Source organism: Nothobranchius furzeri, chromosome 15, assembly GCF_043380555.1.
Source record: "Nothobranchius furzeri strain GRZ-AD chromosome 15, NfurGRZ-RIMD1, whole genome shotgun sequence".
NCBI classification, from domain to species: domain Eukaryota; kingdom Metazoa; phylum Chordata; class Actinopteri; order Cyprinodontiformes; family Nothobranchiidae; genus Nothobranchius; species Nothobranchius furzeri.
Genome location: NC_091755.1, coordinates 56,602,485 through 56,610,731, shown reverse-complemented (window position 1 = coordinate 56,610,731; position 8,247 = coordinate 56,602,485). Strand labels below are relative to the sequence as shown.

Below are 8,247 nucleotides of genomic sequence, written 5' to 3'. Positions count from 1 at the left end.
GCCATTTTTATTTCTACAGACTCATCCTCATCATCATCTTCCTCACTATCCTGATTGGCTTCCTCCAGTTCACACACAGCAGAGGACAACTTTCTGATGCTCTCTGCTGTTAGTATGTTTATAAAACGCTTGATGATTGAAGTTTTTAGTGCCTATGTAAAAGGCGCTGTTTTTGTCTGCCAGGATGGGATTTTCACGGCATAGTCTGCACCACATCTCTGTGCGTTCATTGTTTGTTTGAAGCCAGCCGACCTCCTGCAGCCACTTCTCCGCGAATACTCTTTTCTTTTGCGGTTCCGAATCAGTCTGACTTTTTGTGGAGGCGGAGGAACACCAAAAATAATTACTTAATGGAGCTTGCCTCTTGGACATCTTTAAAATGCTTCAGAAATGTCTTCCTTCCTCCACAAAATCTTAGGTGTGCAAATGCGTGCTGCAGCTTTTTTCAGGTGCGCATTGTTTATTTTGACAGCGCATGCGCACCTGCGGACCACTTATGTGCACACCTGATTATAAGTTTGGATTGCCATGACTGGATTATAAGAAAATAAAGTCCTCTTAGTCATCATCACACACTGGTGAAATTACACCACGCTATATTCTGGGAAATTTTTGGCCAAGGCCAGGCTACAAGGCACCTCCTGTGTATCCTTGCTCCGCTAGCTAAACGGGTAACAAACAGAGAACAGACGTCTCGGTAGAACATGAACATTGGAACACGCCTTTACGGTTCCTGATAATGTATCTCCTAGGCAACCGGGGCGGGGCCAAGACTTCAAGGCGAGGTTCCTTGGCATTGAGAAACACCTAGTGTGTGGCAAAGACAGGCTGCTTGTAGAAGGGTTGCAGAATGAAGAGCATTACCGGACTGGACACAAGCTGTGGATCTGTCTGATGTTCATGCATAGTCTGGATTTTACCAATATATCCTGGAACCTGAGTGGTGAATGCTGGTTTTTCTCTCTTTCAACAAGGCTGTTGCTAGCTAAAGCTAAGAGCTAGCTGGTGCAAACAGAGGCCCAGCTTACCGTGGCTCTGCGGTAGCATTGTTGTGACCAGAATTTAAAAGATGCTGACGATGATGTGGGTTGGAACATGTAGCTGTAGCAGGAGTGGTTACATTGTGGCATTACTATGAAAGCTTGCTCAGAAAATGACTTTTTCTCTCACATTTTTCAACTTTCTAATTAGGGCTGGAAATCGAAAACCGGTTCCTGTTGAGAACCGGTTCCTATTGTTTCAAGTCCTGGGAATCATTCGCCACTTTTGCAAACGATTCCCTTTATCAATTCCAGTCAGCGCGAATGACATCACTACGCACGTTACGTAGCTTACGGAAGCAGGAAACATGGTGTCTAAGCAGGACAAATGCTCGAAAGTTTGGTTATACATTACAAGAAAGGATAATAACAATGTAACTTGCAATAATTGCATTGTAGATATTTAATTGAAGGAAGGAAAAAGAATTTGGGCATAAAACATACACGATAACTTAGAGTTAATGACATGTTTTGACCTGCTCTGGACTAGTGAATTTCAACGCAGCATCATTCTCACATTCTCTTCTGTTAAAACTGCAGGTTACTAATCAACTAACACTGCCTACCATATTAGCGTCCTTTACCTTATATTAGGGCTGGGCGATATGGCCTAAAATCAATATGACAATATATTGAGGATTTCACCTCGATAACGATAAATGGACGATAACTACAGGTATACGCAGAAACAAAGGTTGTCCACTAGATGGGGCTGTGACGTGTATCGCGTTGAGTCACATTTTTACGTGACTCAAAATGGTACAGCTTCTTAAAGGGACATAAACATTGCCAACCTTCACACCTCTTTTCATTTTTTTATTATCAAATTTATCGACAAGGGAAAAATAAGATAATATCTCGATAAGAATCAGAAACTTCGATAACGATACATTTTCGATTTAATGCCCAGCCCTACCTTATATATACACCTCCACACTAGGTGACTAAAGTCCGGTCTGTGGGGAGATTTTTCCCACTCTGCAAAAACTACAGCAACACAGGGAGCATAAAGGAGAACAGTTGGAAAGGCATTTATTTATCATAAATAAACTGTTATAATGCAGGAGGCTGTGTGCTATTAGTTTTTTGCCACCTATTGAACTACCCTGGAATTGATAAGGAATTGGATCGATAGACAGAATCGACAATGCTATTGATATTGATAAAAACCTATCCATTCCCTCCCCTATTTCTATTTTACATAAGAAGTAGGTCACACACAGCTTTGACTTTTTGGCCTGCTACTTTGACCACCCAAGCTGTCTTTATTCAACAAGGAAAATGTTGGTTTACATTCTAGGTCCTCTTTAAAGCTAACCCCTGAACCGTGTCATTGAGTGACGAATATAAACTTGTCTCATTGTGGAGAGCTGCAATAGGCTAGTGTGGAAGTTCTACCAAAGACGTATGTCAAATAAAGTTTTTGGACTAGTCTTGAAAAGTTTCATAGATACCTTTATGTTTAAGACTCATTATGACTGCTGTTTAGCTTAAGAGCTGCATCTATCCATTGTGCTTTTAATACAGCTGTATTTAGGTACAGCCTTATTTTTGTCCTAAAACCAAATTAATTAATTAGATATTTTTAAAAAGATTTTAAACTTTTACATGAACCACTTATCAGTTACAGGCTCAGTCAGGCCTGTTTTAAACACAGAACAAACCTTTATAGAGAAAATCTGAAAAACGTCTGCATAAAAAATTAGTCTTGGTATTATTGTTTAAAAAAATTACTTATTTGGAAAAATATTTTTCATGTGTCTATTAGCATGAAAGCAGCATTTCGGGGGTTAGATTTCCATTTAAAGGGTTCATTGAGAACTTTTAAGTGAGATTTTGCTGTAAGGTTATAAACAATTTAAATCCAAAATGCATTTTGCTGCCATTTTAAAGCATTCCCGGTCTTTAAAATCTTGCAATGGTTTGTGTGATTTTCATTTAAACCAGCTTCTATTTCTGCTTTACGATCTGACTGCTGTATCCTTAGTCAGGCATCACCAGGTTTTAAATGCCTCTCAGATATGCTTTAAATTCCTCAGACCTTTAAGCAGAAAGTATACAGTACATAACTAAAAACACGATTGCTAATGCCAGCATAGAAGTTGAAACTGTAGTCGTCTCATCTGGTAATAGAGATCACTTCACATCTGAGAACCACTTTGTCACCTTTCAGGTTTTGTTCCTGCTACGATTCATAAACCACGAAGTACGCCGTCTCTGAAAATGTGAATATTTGCCAGAAGATTTCAGCAGTCCTTAATAAGCTTAAATAATAAAGTATCGTCTTAGCTGCGTAAGAGCATCACTCTTTCTTATGAGTGTTTGGACAGGTAACAATGTTTGTGTCAAACACAATTAAGTTGATTAAAGATTTATAATTGGTTAGTAATTTTTATTAACTCTGACTCTTTAATTGTTTGCTCTTGGTAACCCTGCGTTAGGGGCTGGTCAGTGGTCTAAACTGTGAAACCAGGTCTCCTAATAGTCATTCTTTAGGTTGACAGCAAGCACCTGGTAAATAACTGATCCGGTTCATCATCCACTTCTTCAACCTTTTTACTTATTTCAGTAGAAAAAAAGTTGGTAGTTTTAAAGCAGCTAATTGAAGACTGATTAACCAATTAATGAAGATCTTCAGAGGAAGAGTTGTGTGGGTTGAGCTGATGTGCGGTTTCCTCCAGAATGCTTCGGTGCAACTCATGTCCTCTGCTGCTTCTTTTTTTTATTTTTTTTTCTGAGAGCTATTTCCTCTGTGAGAGGAATGTCAAGTGCCCATCTCAATGCGCTTTTCCCTGTTCTGTTTCGTTTTGTAACTTGTGTCTGACTTTTGATTTCTACCTTTTCACCTTCCCTCTGCTTCACCTCCATCTTTTGTCCTCTCTGCTGTCTCTGATTTTTGTCTGTAACTCGCGGCAACGTCTGCATGTGCCCAACTCGTAGCAATTAGGCCAAATGACTTTATGTAAAACCAGTAGTATCTTTGGGAGAATGAGTAGTTTTCTGTTCTGCTTGTTCAGGTCCGTGTGTGAGTGAGTGTTTGTGTGAGAGCTGACGGAGGGGTGAGGCAGCGTGGAGAGGAGTAAAAGAGGGGGAGGAGGAGATGCGGAGAGTCGCTTTATTAACGTGGCGTCTCCCGCTAAAATTCAGGGAGTGCTGTTGCATCCAGCTGTTACTGGCTGCGCGAGGCTTCGTCGCCATGGCAACACAGCCCTGCGCGACTGCTCAAGGTCGTTCATCCAGCTCTGAACTGAGCAGCGTGCTGCACATATGATGTGCACAGAGAGAGAAAACAGAGGGATTTACTTCAAAGTGACCAATCGAAAGCACTTCAGTGATGGTGTGGACGGGAACAAACTCAGCCCTTCCTCCACATGCCCTTTTGACACACACACACACACACACACACACACACACACACACACACACACACACACACACACACACACACACACACACACACACACACATACACAGACCTGTCACTTTCTTAAACAAAGAAATAAACAATTTGAAATACAACACAAAGAAACCTCAAGCCTTGCTACTTGGGGGTTCTTTACCAGCTGATAAAATATTTAGCTGGTCAGTGGGAGATGGAGGGATTGGGTGGCTGAAGAAGAAGTGAGCAGCAGAGATTACCGCTGTGTTTTCCTTTCTCTCATGGTGCATTGCTGTGAGGATACCTGGGGCTTCTTCTTCCTCCTCTTTTCTCCTCTCAGAGGATCTGCAGCAGCATCTCTAGGGGCCTCTGCTGTGAGTTTGCAGGCACCAGCTTGACTCGCTGCTGCACACATTGTTCCCTAAAAGCTACCACACATGTCTGATCGTCACAGCCTACCATAAATACCATGTAGGGATATACCGTAAATCCTCTAATACAGGCCCGGGCCTGTATTTGACTCAAGCTCATCAAGCTCCAGGCCTTTATTGGAAGGAGGACCAGAATTAGAGGCAGGCCTCTATTTCTATTTGAGCAAAATGAACTAATGGTTCGCTGGAGTTTTTGACAATTAAAATTGTGCCCACATTTTCAAAGTTAAACACATTTCTTTTAACAACGGTAGTTTCTGCTTCAGCCCTCTCCCCCCTCCCTCTGCGCAGCGGCCGCAAACTCACTGATGCGCCTGCAGCCTCTCGGAGTTCCTGCTGCTCTAAACATTAAAATAATTATTTCATTTTCTGTTCCTCACTTCTGATTACCTTCAGTGGTGTCTGTTTGTTGCAACCACCAGGTACAAAAACTAACTTGTTTTTATTTGACTATTTTTCTGTCCTTTCTGTTTATTATCTTCCTGCATCTCCTCTCAATCCTAAAGAAAAACTGCTACCTGGGTTCATATATATTCACCTTATGAGTTACCTTTGAACTGCAGTTCTAAAAGATCTACCAACCGCAAAAATAGCAGAGTGTGAGCTGCTTGGCGGCCACATCAGTTAGGTGCGTCACAGAGGACAAAACAGTTGATGCGCCCCGATCCACAGCAGCGAAACGCGTCAGGCACAAATAAAAGAATAAAAGACAGAAAACATAAAAGGAAATGAGACGACATGAACGATCGCGTGTTAAATTAGGTTTTGAGGTGGCGACACCTGATTTGATAATGTTACTGTGGCCGTGCTCAGGACGCAGATGTCTGGAGCGCGTCAACAATCAGAGCTTTGCATGTGCAAGCTGGTTAAGGTTAGGATGGGGTTGAGGGGAATGTTAAATTGCAAGAGGGTAAACGTCACAATTAGGTTAAATGTCCGTTTTACGGTGGGTGTCAGTACCGACGCTCTGGCACAGCGCGTTGCCTCCCGACGCACAGGAGCTTGTCACCTGCTGACAGCAGGCTGCTGTCTTTTCCGTGGACTGCATCTTGCCGGTCATTATCACGTGACAGCGACTAGTCGATGACAGGCATAACAAGTCACTATAGAGCGGTGAAGTCGACTAGTGACTAGTTCATACAACCCCTGCTACTGCTCCCCAGAGTGTTCTGCAGCATAATCAGCACGTTCTCTTTGAACTTGAATCAAAATTTTCGCCTCCTCTTCGTCTCCGCACAGGTAAAGTTACCCTCGCGGTCTATCACTGGCAAATCAAAAGTGAGACGGATGACACAACCGCCCCCCGTACTTGCTTGTTACCACATTCCACCCGGCCACAATAAAAAGCCGGCCATTATTCACCTCCGCCGACACCGGACAAAATATGATACCCGGCAGTTAATTAAATACAGGCTAATATTAGAGGATTTACGGTATACACCTGTGTGAGCATACATGTAAGCACAGTTGTGTGCCACTAGAAAAGCTACAGCCATTGTGAAACTGGGTTGGTTTTTGCAGCATGCATTGAAAATGCTTGAATATAAAAAATCTGTTAATACTTGTGGGAATATTGCCCAGAACTTTTCATAATGGATTCATTTGGGTAAGTCGGGCCTAAGGTCTTGACCTTGCATGTTTTAAGTACATGTTGTGAATTACTACTACTTCATTAAACTGTTACTTAACACTTGTCACCATTTTTCTGTTTGCTTATGTTAGATCGGCTGTGACGCCATCTTGAATGAGGCTGTTTCTAAAACTTACTCACTGACTGATGATCATCCAACATCCACAGAGGCAAAAACAAAACCAACCTTTGTCTTTGGTTTTCATGTGAAAATTACAAAAAGCTCTAAGAAAACTGTAATTAAAACTTTCTTTTTTTAAAGAGTTTTAAAGTGGCTACAAACTTCAGAGCTTTGACATGATACACTTATTTATTTGTGTCTAAGTCTAAAATGTCTTTCAGAGGGATCAATAATACATACAAGTAATATTTAGGGTTTATCTGTGTGTTCAGTTAGTTTTGAAGGGAGTGGCATCAGTTTGGCCAACAGGTTATTTGGTCAATACAGGTATGTAAACACAGAACATGATACCTGCATGCTCGTTATTATAACGTAGCTCTATTAGACTCAGCAATGTGCCAGTGAGGTGTGGAATAAAGGCTTTTTCTGCTGTGCTAAAAGCTTTAAAATCTTAGCTGTAGACCGTTGTTTGTTCAATTAGAAACCAGGTTTTTTCTGCTTCATGACCACACTATTGAGAAGCTTCAATAAAAAATGCAACATTTCACTTGTTCTGTTATAAAGGTGCCACAAACGATTATTTCAATAATTGACATTCAATTCAAAAGTTTTCCATTGAAGAGGAGCCCTTTTTTAAACACTGACATAGCAGGATACAATAAATCTTTAGCATTTGAAACGTTATAGCAAATACGAGACACGCGTGTGCTAAAGATAAAAAAATTGTCATCACTACAGCTAAAAATGCAAGTAACTGTTGATGTTAGCAGCTAACGAGAGGTATATAGCTTACACAACGTGCTTCCTTTTAAGTTGATCGTGCGTGCATCACTGTTATGCTCCCGTGATAGGAGAGTTCTGCTTTGCAGATTTAGCGCTGTACGTGCTTCCCTTTTATCTTTGTAAAATTCTCCCAACCTTTAGAGCTAAGTTGTCGGCTCACCATGTTCTTGCATCTTACATTTGGAAAACCAATGAAATTGAACAAATTCAAGAGCTTAGGGTGTGAACTTCGAGAGGCACAAATCACAAACCTGCCTTTAGTCAAAAAAAAGAGCCGCATTTTTGTGTTTCCTCCTTAGGTTGGTGACTAAAGTCTAATTTATGGTTCTCTGCATCGGTACGGAGACACGCAACGCCATTATCCATCGTTGCGAGGGCTCTCCGACAGGCTCACAAGGACGGATGGAGTTGAGCCCACCTTTCTGAACATCGACTGAGAATGCAAGCTTGTGATTGGTCAGTACTAGGGATGTAAGAAAATATTGATATGGTAATATATCGTGATATTTTTTCCTGTGATATTATATCGATATTCAAAAGCAGTGTATCAAATTTCTGGAAGAATTTACATGATAACATTTGTGTATTTTCTTTTCAACTGGTGCAATTCAAACGCTGACCTCTAGTTGGCAGCCGTGTGCAATCGATTTTGTTTCCACCATTGAAATGTAAATCTCTCTATTATGGTTTAGATGCATCATGTTAAACATGTTGCGTATCAGTTTGGACTGTTTATTGAATTTTCCTACAATGAATTCAGTCTAAAAATCACTAATATCCTCTGGCTGAATGTATCTCAATATATTGTTATATATTGTATCGTCTCCCCTGTATCGTGATACGTATCGTATCGCCAGAATTTC

At 41.0% G+C, this 8,247-nt stretch overlaps 1 protein-coding gene across 2 annotated transcripts in view; it reads left to right on the top strand.

Annotated features, from left to right (window-relative positions):
• Positions 1-8,247, top strand: part of LOC107391157 (nuclear receptor coactivator 3) — an 83,058-nt gene that overhangs the window by 27,151 nt on the left and 47,660 nt on the right. The window lies entirely within an intron of this gene.